This window comes from Procambarus clarkii, chromosome 70 (genome assembly GCF_040958095.1).
Source record: "Procambarus clarkii isolate CNS0578487 chromosome 70, FALCON_Pclarkii_2.0, whole genome shotgun sequence".
Classification (NCBI taxonomy): domain Eukaryota; kingdom Metazoa; phylum Arthropoda; class Malacostraca; order Decapoda; family Cambaridae; genus Procambarus; species Procambarus clarkii.
Genome location: NC_091219.1, coordinates 20075101 through 20089092, shown reverse-complemented (window position 1 = coordinate 20089092; position 13992 = coordinate 20075101). Strand labels below are relative to the sequence as shown.

General features: G+C 39.9%; 1 non-coding gene across 1 annotated transcript in view; it reads right to left on the bottom strand.

Annotated features, from left to right (window-relative positions):
* Positions 1-8651: 8651 nt before the first annotated feature.
* Positions 8652-13992, bottom strand: part of LOC123775260 (uncharacterized) — a 55796-nt gene continuing 50455 nt past the window's right edge. Inside the window, exons 11-13 of the transcript XR_011224116.1 lie at positions 11509-11645; positions 11054-11195; positions 8652-9521 (exon numbers count right to left, since the gene is read on the bottom strand). This is a non-coding gene — a transcript (uncharacterized protein). The remainder of the gene's footprint in view (positions 9522-11053; positions 11196-11508; positions 11646-13992) is intronic.

The window sequence follows — 13992 nt, the reverse complement described above, 5'->3', positions numbered from 1 at the left end:
TCTGGGTGAGACATAAAATAAAAATATGCTGCACAAATGATGTTAGGTAAGGAAAAGGGTAAAAATGTCAAAAACTTTATTCATTGAATACTTAAAGCTATAATTATGACTATATAGATTATTAAAAAAGAGAGAGGGAAATAGGGGTCCAAGATCTCTTCCTGTTATACAATTTGGGTGTGGAACAAGTAATTATCAAAAGAAGGCACCATGCCGGGAAGGCTATGTAGCAGTAAGGCAGTGAGGTGAGGCAGCTACTTATTTGAGAAATGCTTATTTTATTTACCTTATAAGCTGAGGCAACTTATTTTATTTGAGGAATACTCAGCTGATTCCTCTACATTTAGCATGGAACAAATTTGTGTCCAAGACCTCTTCCTGTTACTCAATTTGGCTGTGTGTAACCAAACTAGAAGTGCTCTACAAATCAAGGGACCCAGAATGTGGAATGACCTCCCGAATCATGTCAAAGGCTGTACCTCTCTCAACCAGTTTAAGAGTTAAACCAAGTACTGCCTAATTAACTCCATGTAACCTAACTTACCTCCTAAATGTCAACCCATGTCTTGCTATTTTTTAAACAACGCTGTTCACCAACATGTGCAATTGCTGATTTATGCTATGTTAACCCCCTTTTTGTATTTTTTATTCCTTCTTTCAACACAATTTATACCTAATCTCGATTGCTATTAAGTTTTAGTCTGTTTTTTTCCCCCCACACCTTGCCCGAAATGCTATGAGTATTAGTGGCTTTAGGTATTGTATGTACTAGCTCTGCCTATAAATCCAACATTATGTTTGTAAATCAACTGTATGTACTTTTCCTGAATAAAATGTATTTATTATTTATTTTTTAATCAGTAAGTATTAAAAGAAGGCACCAAGCTGGGAAGGCTATGTAGCACCATTGTGTGTAACAATAAACCAAATTTTTTTTAACAAATAATGCACCTGTAGGGGAAAACAAATCCTGTCAGCTGTAAAAATATTGATGCAGTTATTTAAATGAAAAATATAATGAAAGAAATATTACTGGTTTATTTTTATCCTATCTTTTTGTACTGTACAGTATATCCAAGGAAGTGAAAAATTAAGACAATGCACAATTTAATGAATAATTAGCATGGATTAGCAGTTCAAAAGAAATATGACTTGTATTACATATCAACATGAGATCTTAATGATCCATGGTCAACATGATTTAATAAGGATAATACAGTACTGTATTTGTAATAATACAAACTATAATTTAAAATCTTTATTACTGATTTTTTTATTAAGAAGATTAGGTATACACAGCAATGTGCTGCTACCCTATTCTATATGGAATATTACACAGTGTAGATAAAAAACTAGCTATAAGTTTATCTAATACTCCCATCTCACAGGATGGTTAGACATACTGTACATGGAATCAATTTAGAAAATACCAGCCTCAATACAAAAAACAAATCAACTCTGACTAAACAACTCTAAGCAATTTTCACAAGAGGTAAGCACTGAATCATGGAAACATTATATTATAATTACTCTTACCAGTTTCTACAAAACTCCTCTCAAACAATGTATTTTTAAACATGTTTAGGTATACACAGCAATGTGCTGCTTCCCTATTCTGTATAAAGGACCACATAGTGTAGATCAAAAACCAGCTACAAGCTCACCCAACATCCTCACCTCACAGGATGGCCAGTCATACATGGAATTAGGAGAGAACAAAATACTTAATGCTGATCTATTAGCCTCCACTGGCAAAATCTGGGTGCAGCACAAGAATATCTTCCAATATTCCTGAGTGTATGAAGTAATTACAGAGCTCAAAATACCTCATACCATTTGGTATGAAGTCACTGATAACAGGACAATCACAGATATAGTGTTGGAGAGTATGTTCTCTCAAGTAGGACTGAAAACAGATGTTTTTTTTTCCACCAAGAGGGCTATAAACCCATGGAACCGCCTACCCGCTGAAGCCGTAAATGCCAAATTCCAGCTAAAAAATAACATTAATTCAATTGGCGGGCCCTTTAACAAGCCGCCGGCTTTCTGTCCTCTTCGAGGTCACTAGATAGTTAGTGGCCATTGGGTAAATTCAGTAAATATATACAATAATTGTCAGCGCATCTTCCGAGCAACAAGGACAGCTACACAGTATCTCTTAGAATTATGTAGGTAAACAACAAATGTAACATATTTGTTTACTACAATGTCGGTGCTGGCTGTAGAAGTTGAAAAAACATTGTTTTACTTCGAAATATACTAATTTTATAAGAAAATTCGACGTAAATAGGAGGCAGTAGAGCTCCTATAAGCCAGCGCTAAATCTTCAATATGAAGAATGTTGCTGCTCTCTGATTGGCCAAACGAAACACAGTAGTGACCTCTATCGGCACGCAGGTGAACCAACAATTTTCTTCCTAAGTATACCTTATTGAATCGCACCTAAGCATCTTCTTAGGGCGCACTTAGGAACCTTCGTAGCAAACCCACTTACGAAGAAATACACAGAGCTTCCTGAATCTAGGTCAAGGTTTTACAAGTGTGAATAGCATGTGAGAATGTGTGGGGGATATGTTTAGTATATATATATTATATTTATTTATTTATTTATTTATTTATTTATTTATTTATTTATTTATTTATATATATACAAGAAGGTACATTGGGTTTGTGAGAATACATTGGATAGTACAGTATTTACATTCTTGTAAAGCCACTAGTACGCGCAGCGTTTCGGGCAGGTCCTTAATCTAGCAGATAATTTTAAGTAGGTAATTTCAATCAGAATTGATAAATGATAAAGATACATTGCAAGAGAAAAATGAGATGAGAGAGCTTAGTAAGTATATTAAAGCACATTGTTATATTAAAGCTCTGATTGATTACATTGACAGCTTGATTAGTAATTTAAACAAGATTAATAGACACCATACAGCAGATTGACAGCACATATAAGACAGCAATGATCACAATGGTAAAGATGTTCAGATTGGGTACATAAAGATTGGGAGACTGGGTAGCAAAAGATACAGATAAACAAGATTTATAAACACCACACAACAGATTGGCAGCACATATAAGAAAACAGCAATGATCACAATGGTAAAGATGTTCAAATTGGGAACATAAAGATTGGGAGATTGGGTAGCAATAGATACAGTGCAATTTTAAGGCAAAAAGTGAAAAACTATGAAGATGAAATTAGGTACTTTTTAGTATTGATTTTGAATGATGTAAAAGTTGGACAGCTTTTCAATTCAGTAGGGAGTGAGTTCCATAAACTGGGTCCCTTTATTTGAATAGAGTGTTTACACAGATTAAGTTTAACTCTGGGGATATCAAAGAGATATTTATTTCTGGTGTGGTGATAATGGGTCCTATTACATCTGTCCAGGAAGAGTTTCAGACAAGGATTTGCATTTAAGAACCGGGTTTTGTAAATGTAGTTGACAAGAGAGAATTTGTGGAGTGAGATTATGTTTAGCATGTTTAGGGAGTTAAACAAGGGGGCTGTGTGTTGTCTGAAAGCAGAATTTGATATTATTCTGATAGCAGATTTTTGCTGGGTGATGATGGACTTGAGGTGGTTTGCAGTGGTTGAACCCCATGCACAGATACCATAGTTGAGATAGGGATAGATTAGTGCATAATATAGAGAGATGAGAGCAGAGTTAGGAACATAATATCTGATTTTGGAGAGTATATCAACTGTTTTAGAGACTTTCTTAGTTATGTGTTGTATGTGGGTACTGAAGTTGAGTCTCTTGTCTAGGAATATGCCAAGAAACTTTCCATCATTTTTATTGCTAATGTTTACATTGTCAATCTGAAGCTGAATTGCATTTGTAGATTTGCTTCCAAATAGGATGTAGTAGGTCTTTTCTATGTTAAGTGTTAGTTTGTTGGTTGACATCCATAAGTGGACTTTTTTTAGTTCATTGTTAACATCATTTAGTGTATGTGGGTTGGGGTTGGAGTAGATGAGGGTAGTATCATCAGCAAACAAAATAGGTTTCAGAATGTTAGAGACATTAGGCAGATCATTAATGTATATAAGAAATAGAAGAGGTCCCAAGATGCTGCCCTGTGGCACTCCAACGGTTATTGGTAGAATGGGAGAGATTATGTTATTGATGGCTACACATTGGTGTCTATCACTAAGATAAGATTGGATATAGTCCAGTGCATGGCCTCGGATTCCATAATGATGGAGTTTACATAAGAGGTAATCGTGATTAACAGTATCAAAGGCCTTTCTCAGGTCAATGAAGAGTCCAATTGGAAACTCATTTTTGTCAAGGGCTGAGTAAATTATATCAAGGAGACTAATAATTGCATCGTTGGTACTCTTTTTGAGAGCGGAAGCCAAACTCACAGGGGCTAAGAATGTCGAATTTTACGAGATAGGAGTAGAGCTGTTTGTAGATAATTTTTTCAAATATTTTTGATAGTATGAGTAGGTTCAATATTGGTCTATAGTTGTTTATGTCTGACGGATTACCTCCTTTATGAACTGGCGTTACTCTTGCTTTTTTAAGGATATCAGGGAAGGTATGACACAAGGGATTTGTTGAACAGCAGAGCTATAGGTGGTGCAAGGGCATGGGAGGCACTCTTGTATACAATGGATGGGATTTCACTAATGTTCCCAGCTTTGGTTTTTAGTGAGTGTATGGTGGACACAACATCTGACGGGCTGACTGGTGAGAGAAGAGAGTTTGGATAGCTGCCCGAGAGATATGTGTTGATATGAGTCTGAGTCTGTGGGATTTTACTTGCAAGGTTAGCACCAATCGATGAAAAGAAGCTACAGTATTAATTTCATTCGCCATTTCTAAGTCAGATGACAGTGTAAGGCCATCCTTAGAGAGTGTTATCTGGTTGTGGGAGTGTTGTTTAGTTCCCAGGATGTTAGAGATGGTATTCCATGTGCTTTTCATGTTGCCTTTTGCTTCTTTGAATCTAGTCTCATAATATGAAAGTTTTGCTTTTCTTATGATACTGGTAAGCACTGATGAGTACCTTTTAACTACTTCCATTGAAACTAGGCCACTCCTAAATTTCTTTTCGTATTCATGTTTTTTGTTGATTGATTTAATTATGCCACTTGTGAGCCACGGGTTATTTTTTCTTTTATCAGTTACTTGTTTGGTAAGGAGGGGACAGGGAGTGTTGTAGAGGCTTAGAGTTTTGGAGAGAAAGAGGTTAGTTGATGAGTTTATATCCTGTGAATAATTAAATTCAGATTCCCAGTTAATATTGTGAAGTGCATTAGAGAGATTGCCTAAAGCTGATTCACTATGTAGCCTATATATATTATATATATATAAATAAAACTAACACTCAACTCACCAGGAGACTCGAACCCTGGCCCACAGAGTGGCAGGAACACACTGTATCCACTGCACCATACTTCAAAGCCATAAGAGATATTATGTTGGTATTTAACCAACAGAATTCCATTCCATTATTCTGTTGGAATTCCAGAATTCCAACAGAATAAATATTAATATTTATTTATTTATGTACACACACATAGGAAATAATGATGAATGGAATAGACAACTGTTAAAAAATCTGTAGTATAATGTTTAACATTAGCAAAATCTAAATTTACCAGAAGGTGTAAATTTATTAAAGCTACAATTTAAACAATTGTTTAAAACTAATTTACAGAAAGGTGCAAATTTATGCTAAGCATTTTGGGCATGTCGTAAATCAATTTAAATGCAGTAGTACCGACAGGTTAATATACATGATGAATAATTCACTTAGCAATTATGTGTATACTGTCACAAGAATCTCCCTAGGAAGAGAGATTGAGCCTATTCCTTCATCGCCTGTTCAACCACAACATGTCTGCTCATTCAAGAATAATGAATTAACAGCAAGAGCAACAACTATATGCATCTAGACAAGATTCCACTACTCTCTACATCCCAGTACCCAAGACCCCAGGACACCTGGCATCTGCAAGGCCCGCACCACACCGGTCAACAAGCATCTTGCTAGTTTGCATCTGCCGGCTGGCAATTATCGACACACCAGCGCCATCTGCACAGTCAAGCCCCCATATATATAGAAGCCAGTCAGTCACTACCAAGCAGAGTACTCTTTAGTGCTCATACCTGCTACATCTGCTCTCACACTACCCTGTGTGTTGGTAGATTTACACAGTCTTGTACATAGTGTACCAGCCCCATTTATTTTGATCTTTAACGTAGCATTAACTTGTTTGTTTGCTTTTCATTTTTGCACATTGTATTCAGCCAAATAAGTAATTAATTATCAAAAGAAGGCACCAAACCGGGAAGGCTATGTAGCACCATCAAATGTGCGGGATAATCAGAAGGCACTAAATATCACCAAGGATGTCAATACAAGAACAAAAACGCATAAAGCGAACATCAAAAGTATAAATGTTTGTGGAACCAAATTGAGAAGGGTAGAGGTGGTGATGGTGTTCCAAGAACCACATCAGACGAACGTTAACATACGTTCACAGAGCTTGCAGACAACACGTGAGGGCAATAGGGCAAAAGTCCTTAGGGGATGCTCCCAGAGACCCAGGTTTGCGAACAGGGAGGACAACGGCATTGAGCCAGTCCTCAGGGACTGACGACAACTCCCAAATCCGATTATACATACTCGGTAAACACCGAGACGTGCACGGAGGGAGATGGCGAAGCGTCTCTTAACGAATGCCAGCGCCGCCGTTGAACCACATAGGGCCAGGGCAGACTGAAGTTTTTTGAGTGAGAGTGAGAGTGAGAGTGGAGAGAGAGAGAGAGAGAGAGAGACAGACTGAATCGTTTTAGGGAAGGCGAAGACAAGTGCAGAACTCTAAAGGGCGAGATTCAAGGACAGGTTTACGAACAAGGAAAGAATGGGGAAGATGAAAACCAGAGCTAACAGAAGTGGGAACCCAGTTCGGTAGCGACCTGCAACGGGTCCGCCACAGAAGTACCACGGAGGGTAAGGACTGACAAGACATTGGGAACAAACTTACCCGCGATCTTGCGGATACGCTTCCAGAGCTGCAGCAGAGGAGTTTCAGACGTAATGGTGGAGACATAAGACACCCAACATTCACGTTTAGTCGTATGGATGGCCCTACGGGCCACTGCACTCTTCTTCCGAAATAAAAGAAAAGAATCAGCCGTCTACTGGCGGCGGTCTCTCTTCTAGGCTGCACGCTTACAGTGGACAGCCCGAGCACAGTCTGCATTCCACCAGAGAACACACTTCCGTGGTCCCCGAGAGGAAGAGCGAGGTAGAGAGCGGAGGGCAGTGTTGAAGACAGCGTCATGAAAAAGGAGGAGAGAGCGATGGAGAGGCAGAAGGGAGAGGTCAGAGAGCAGCACTGAGGGTAAATAGGTTCCAGTCTGCCCTAGCAAACTGTCACCTAGGGAAGGAGAGGGGAGGGTGAAGAGAAAATGTAACAAGGATGGGGGAAATGGTCACTGCCATGGAGGTCATCAAGAACCTACCACGTGAAATCTAAGTAAAGAGAAGACAAGGAAAGAGAAAGATCAAGACAGGAAAGGGTGAGAGTCCAAGAGTCCAAATGCGTGGGCTCGGCAGAATTCAGAAGAGACAGGGAAGGAGAGAGGATGAACGGCTCAAGAAGGCGACCCTGGGTGTTTGTCAGAACATCACCCCAAAGGGAATGACGACAAATGAAATCACCTAGCAGGAGCACAGGCTCTGGCAAGGAGTCCAGTAGGCGTTTCAGATCGGGAAGAAAAAGCGGGACACTCGGGGTCGTCCCTTCACCTAGTGTGTGGTCTGGTCAACTCGGTGGGAGATAAATAGAACAGCGTACCATTTCCTCACAAACATATGAGCAGCAGAACAATGGAGAGGAAGGAAAAAGTAAGGCATCTCGTGGTAAATACCATCTGAAGCTGCTGCCATAGAATTGCAGACGGATAAGTTAGACTAGTTCAGAAAGGGTGAAAAAAAATCATGGTAGGAGAGGCAGAGGCACGTGTGAAAGTCCGTGGGCAGTGGCTGGAGAGCCACTAACACTATTTTTTTGGTTTGGTAAGAGAATCTTTACTGGATCTAGTCCATCCCAGTGAGCAGACTTGCTGTTAAAGCTTTACATTGCAGTACCATTTTACACTTCCTTTAGTTCACCTTTCCATGTAGATATTACAATACAGTATTGGCAAATTAACATGTTCTGTATATTAACGATTCATTGTCAACAGGTATTTAAAAATAGAGGCCGAGAGCAGTCTTGTACAAGTCTAAGTAAACTACAATCGTCTGATGGGGGTTCACCATTACTGTTCTTATTTATTAATGATGGGGGTTCACCATTACTCGGTTCTTATTTATTAATGATATACTTTAGATTCTTTCGTTATTTTCTTGAATAGCCTTGCCCTGTTAAGAAAAGCCTGGTGTAGATAGGCAAAGTTCGTTGCCTGTGCCTCTTTTTAACAAAGAGCACATGTTAATTCAGTTCTGCTATACAGTATATTTTTAAGGATATCATTAGGGATTGCTAGCCAATAGGAGCTGTGGAGCTGCTGAAATTTCAATGCCGCCACTTTTTTTTCAATGATTACCGCTAATAATTCCTAGAGTGGAATATTTAAAAATTTGTTTAATTACAAAATGATTTGTGCAAAAGAGTTAGGTACTGCAACATTATATTTATTAAATGTGAAATTTACAGAAGAGCACTTCAGAACATTTAAAAGGCAATATACTTCCCTCACCATTACAAATGGTCTATAATGCTTTACATGATGTTTGGCCATGTACCATAACAGGAGGGTTACCTCATTAGCTGTACCACACATTAATATCCATTTAACACACAAACACACGCACTACTATTCTACCATCTGTTCAAAACCACACTTCAAATATTCTGCAAAACATTTACTTATACAATGGGTATAGTTTCATACACTAAACTATTTAGGTTTACAACATACTCAAATGTTCATCATCACTAACAGCTGTTAACAATTTGCCTTAATTTAGGATTTTTTTAAAAATATAGAAAGCTATATCATAAGCTTGTCAACAAATATCCTTTGGATTTGCTTTATAAAGATTTTAAAAATGTCTGGCTAGTGATCAGGCACACTTAGGAAATTCACAGTCATGGGGTTATAATCTATCAATTCCATGTGAGCTGACCTGTCATGTGTAATAACCTTGAGTCCTATGAAGCCTCCAGACCCAACCTGACCTTTATGGAAAAGTTCAACACCAGAAAACCAGATGCTGGGGAAAGGAGCAACAGGCTGTGCATCAAAGAAAGGTATAGTAAGCTGAGCAGCATCTTTTCTCCTATCAGTGGGGCCAAAACGAATAAATGAGTCTGGTCTGGAGTCCTCTTGAGAGGGGGCTAGGAATTTAGTTGGGTCATCTGGAGAGTCGATCAGAAGTTCACTCCTAGAGTTAGTAGACATGGCTGGTGTGTTGTCATTGCTGATCCAGTAACTCTTGTAAGGTTGCAGCTTTCCTGTTGTGTAGTTTACAGGGGTGATTTGTACCTAGGGTAGGTAGATAGGATATTAATTTGGAGGAACATTAACTAATATTACTTGCTGTACATTTTTTCGAGATTCTTGGTAATACACGCACACATGCATATCTCTGGCTATTGTAGTTCAGCCCCAATAAAAGCAAACCTTGCACTTCAAGTCTCAAACCAGCCAGTGCACAGTCAGTGTGCGTGTTCTCCCCTCTAAAAAGATGCAAATATAAACTTAAGGCAAACAAATACGTGGTCCCAAGTGCATTCTTTGACTGGAAAATATTGTAAAATCAGTGTTAAATGTTAGACCATTTTTTTTTTATTGCTAAAATTAATGAGGAATACAATTTGAAAATAAAATATGGGAGTGCTGGCAGTCTAGGAAAATGCAGGCTGGTGACTCGTTCACACTGTTGGCGGGCATGTTAGGTGAAGGTCTCAACCATCAGTGGGATGCTCTACAATTTTCCCCTATTTGGCCAAGTGCCGACTCTTACATCTTGAGGTTATCTTGAGATGATTTCGGGGCTTTAGTGTCCCCGCGGCCCGGTCCTCGACCAGGCCTCCACCCCCAGGAAGCAGCCTGTGACAGCTGACTAACTCCCAGGTACCTATTTACTGCTAGGTAACGGGCATTTAGGGTGAAAGAAACTTTGCCCATTTGTTTCTGCCTCGTGTGGGAATTGAACCCACGCCACAGAATTACGAGTCCTGCGCGCTATCCACCAGGCTACGAGGCCCTTAGTGGTGCTTGTTCCATAGTTAGGTGTAGGATTTGTGTGATTTCATGTCCCAGTGACAGTTGGCAAATGTGCAAGTTTTCCATTATTGAATGTGTCTTGTCACTCCCTGTAGCATATGTCCTGTGCATGGTTATTCTTTGTCACTTTAAATTGCCTTGTATTGATATTTATGGTACATTGAACAAAAAAGTCCAATATACTATGAATTATAGTGAAAGTTCAAGTTGTTGATGGATTACAGAGTAAAGCATCTTGGTTAACAAGTGTTAAGTTTGTTGACCCAAGTGTCTTAAAACAAAGACTAGGAGCATTACAAAAGTGGACCACTTGCAATATTTTGTAACATCTTTAAGTATAAATCTTTGTTTAAGCCATTGTAAATCAAATTTCTATCATTTGAGACCTGTGTTGCATGTCATAATTGATGTTCCCTTACAGGAACCGTCCAGCCCAGGTATGTGGCGTTTGTCACTTACGTAAATTAACCAAGTCAGCCCCTTCGATTATTCCCACTTGTAAAGGCCAGGCATTTGTTTCTACGTAGTTCAATTTATACTGGTATAAAAAGACCAGTTGCCTTTACCAAACCAACAATCATACATACACCTACTATAAAAGATTCTCTATCTATAAAGCCAACAAACTTTGTAAAATCTCTTTATGTATGTACCTTTACCTAAATAAAAATTATTATTATTATTATTATTATTATTATTATTATTATTATTATTCATGTACAGAAACCTCAAGTCCCTGACTTCCATGTCCTACACTCTTAAGCCAAATTTACTTTCATAGTACATACCTCCAAGTTGATATGAGAGCCAAGCATCCTGAAACGAACACCAGTAACAACATGATTATCAGGCGCCACAAGACGGTCCAAATCAATACTACGTTCCTCATACGATAGCTTCTTGAAGTGTATGCCCTCTTGATCAGACATGCTGTATGTACAAAAAATGGGAAAATTAATTTTAAGCAATACCAGTACTGTTAGTGCACACACAGCAGCATTAATTTAATAATATACTCTGTGCATAATTACATAGGAAATTATTATTTAACACTTGCTCAATATAACTGAGCATAATGAAGCCATTCTGAGCAGGTCTTTTGTAGATCCTGAAGCTCAAGCCATTTTTGTCCATCTACGACTATTTCCCTGCTAGTGTCTAGTTTAATTTGTGAATTCCAACTACAGTATAGTCAGAAGTAAATTTCGTACCACCAGTATAAAAAAAAAAGCAAATGCATTACCTGATAATGTTGATGGGTTTTACATCAACCCATTGTATAGTGGACATGTTAACGTGTCCTTGCGGCAACGCCTGACCTTGTTGTACCTGAAGATGTATAATTTTTCTTTGCTTGACAAACTGCACCCCCATCACTACCTGAAGGAAACAAAACCACCTTATTAAATTGCCAATATCACTAGAGCATTTATGTAGTCTCTTACAAAGCTGCTAATTACAACACCTTAGGAAAGTATTAAGCCTAAGGAAAGAACATTAACAAAGCAATGATTGTAATGTTTAAAATAATTTGTTGATTAAGAGTCTTCATATTAATGAGACACTGCACTGTTTACATACCATTATTAATTTAATATTTTAATAAGCTATTCACACTCGTTCAGAGGGTAGTTAGTGCCTTTCATTCGTCCACCCCTTCCTAGTGAACCACTCACTTTGGCCACTTGTTAAATGATGGTGAATGTTTATTACTGGTTTTCTTTTTAGAAAATTGTTTATACGGTTTGAATGTTTATTTTGGTATCAAAATATTTTTAAAGAAGCGTGACTTTAGGCACAAAACATCGGATGAAGTAGCTCAGGTATAAAAGGGGATAATTTTAAAATTTCTACATGCTGTTGTCACGTGGGGGTGGGCGGTCCGGGGCTCTGCTAACACTCGGCTGCTAGGGGCTCAAAAGGCCCAAATACTCAGCCCCTCCGACTCCCTGGATACACCGGAGTCTCCTTGGTCACACAAGAGAGGACCAACAATGCCCACCTCCGCAGGTCTTTGCTTCCACCACAAAGGGGTGCCACTGATTCACCCTGGAAGCCCTTCAGTCAACCACGGGGAAATTGCTGTTAACAGTTCCGGCCTAGACCCGTGGGGGAGTGAAGGAAGACTCAGGCTTACCTATAACCATAACCTCCCTGAGTCTTGCCTGCCAGACAAAAAAAAAAAGGTTGCAGGAACTCCTTTCCCGCCTGTCTTCTCTATCTTCCTCTTAGCAAGGTCGCCAGCTGGGTTATTATATCTGCACCCCAGCAATGCAGTTCAGTGGGTGTATCATATCGTTTGTAGCCAGAAATGTATGCTCATAGAGAAAATCACAAATGGAGGCACACTCAAACACAGTAATAAAATGTGTGGATTTACTGACGCAAATTACATGAACACACACACACAATCACAAGTAATACATGAATATGGAATATGGATGATGAGTCTGGAGATCGTCAGCCTCTTCTTCCACGACCATCCAACGCTCCTTCTACTGGGCAGGAAGACAGGAGTCTCACACTCTCACAGGAGGGCCTCTTCACCACGTCGGCACCTCTTCTTCACTGTCCTGCCATCCATACACAATGTCCTCTCTGACAGTCCTGGACACAAGCTGCCTTGCAGCCTACTCTACTATTAAAGTAATAAAGTCTTGCTGCCACATACACAAGTAAATATTGTGGCCTAACTAGCCTACTCATACAAGGGGTAATGGGAGGGAAAAATGATCTACCTTACACTCCTGGCTCACGACGCCTGTCCCTCGATGGTGTGAGGTTCCCACGCTTCCTTGGGTCGATCCTCGACGATCCAGGGCGTTCCACAGGTCCTCAGGTGTCGTGAAGCCTTCGCGTCGTCGCCGTTCCAATCCCTGAGATTCAGCTGCCCCAATCCTGGTTCATCGATGGGCGCTGAGCTAATCACTATCTTTCCCCACACTCGCCTCTCCCACAGGGCGTCGCTCCTTGTCCTAGGCACGGTGTCGTCCTTCCAAGATTCTCAGTGGATGTGACCCCAGTCACAGCTAGCTTGCTCGCCCACCTTCCAGACCTCAACGTCCAGCCAGCGGCGCCGCCCAGCGTCGTCGCCGACTATTTTCCAAGTTTGGGCACTTCTCTGCTCACTGAACTTGGTTCCTCTTTGGCTTCCCAGAAGCGCAGGGTCTCCAATAACTATGGTGGGCAACGAAGGCCAGCTCAATCCACTGAACAAGGCTTGCAGAGCCTCCAATCCTTGAGAGCAGACCGAGGCGCGTCCTGTCGCTTCCACGGTCAGTACAACTCTGACGTTGGCGCCGCCCGGGGCACTCGGTGACGTCATGGCGGGCCCTGATTGGTCGCCCGCGACCAACGTCGGCCAATCCGCGATCGACATAGTGTCCCTTCCACAAGGTCATATCTGCCGTAGGGGATACTGTTTCATTTTATATCAGGGCGCCAACCTTCCTTTATTTACAACATATAATATAACCTCATTCCATTAAATGGCAGTCGGTCTGGTCGCCACATATATCATTAGACTCCCTGAACCTCAGAGAATCAGTAGGGAGAGCTGATATGACTCTTTAAGCCGGCAAACGAAAGAAATAGGAGAGGGCACCGTAACACTGTACCCTTTTTTTTTTTTTTTTTAAAGTACAGATTATGACTATACCTCTAGAGAAACAATATTTCTTAATGCTAGCCTAACAACTTTAAAGAGCAAATCAAATCCATTAACAAT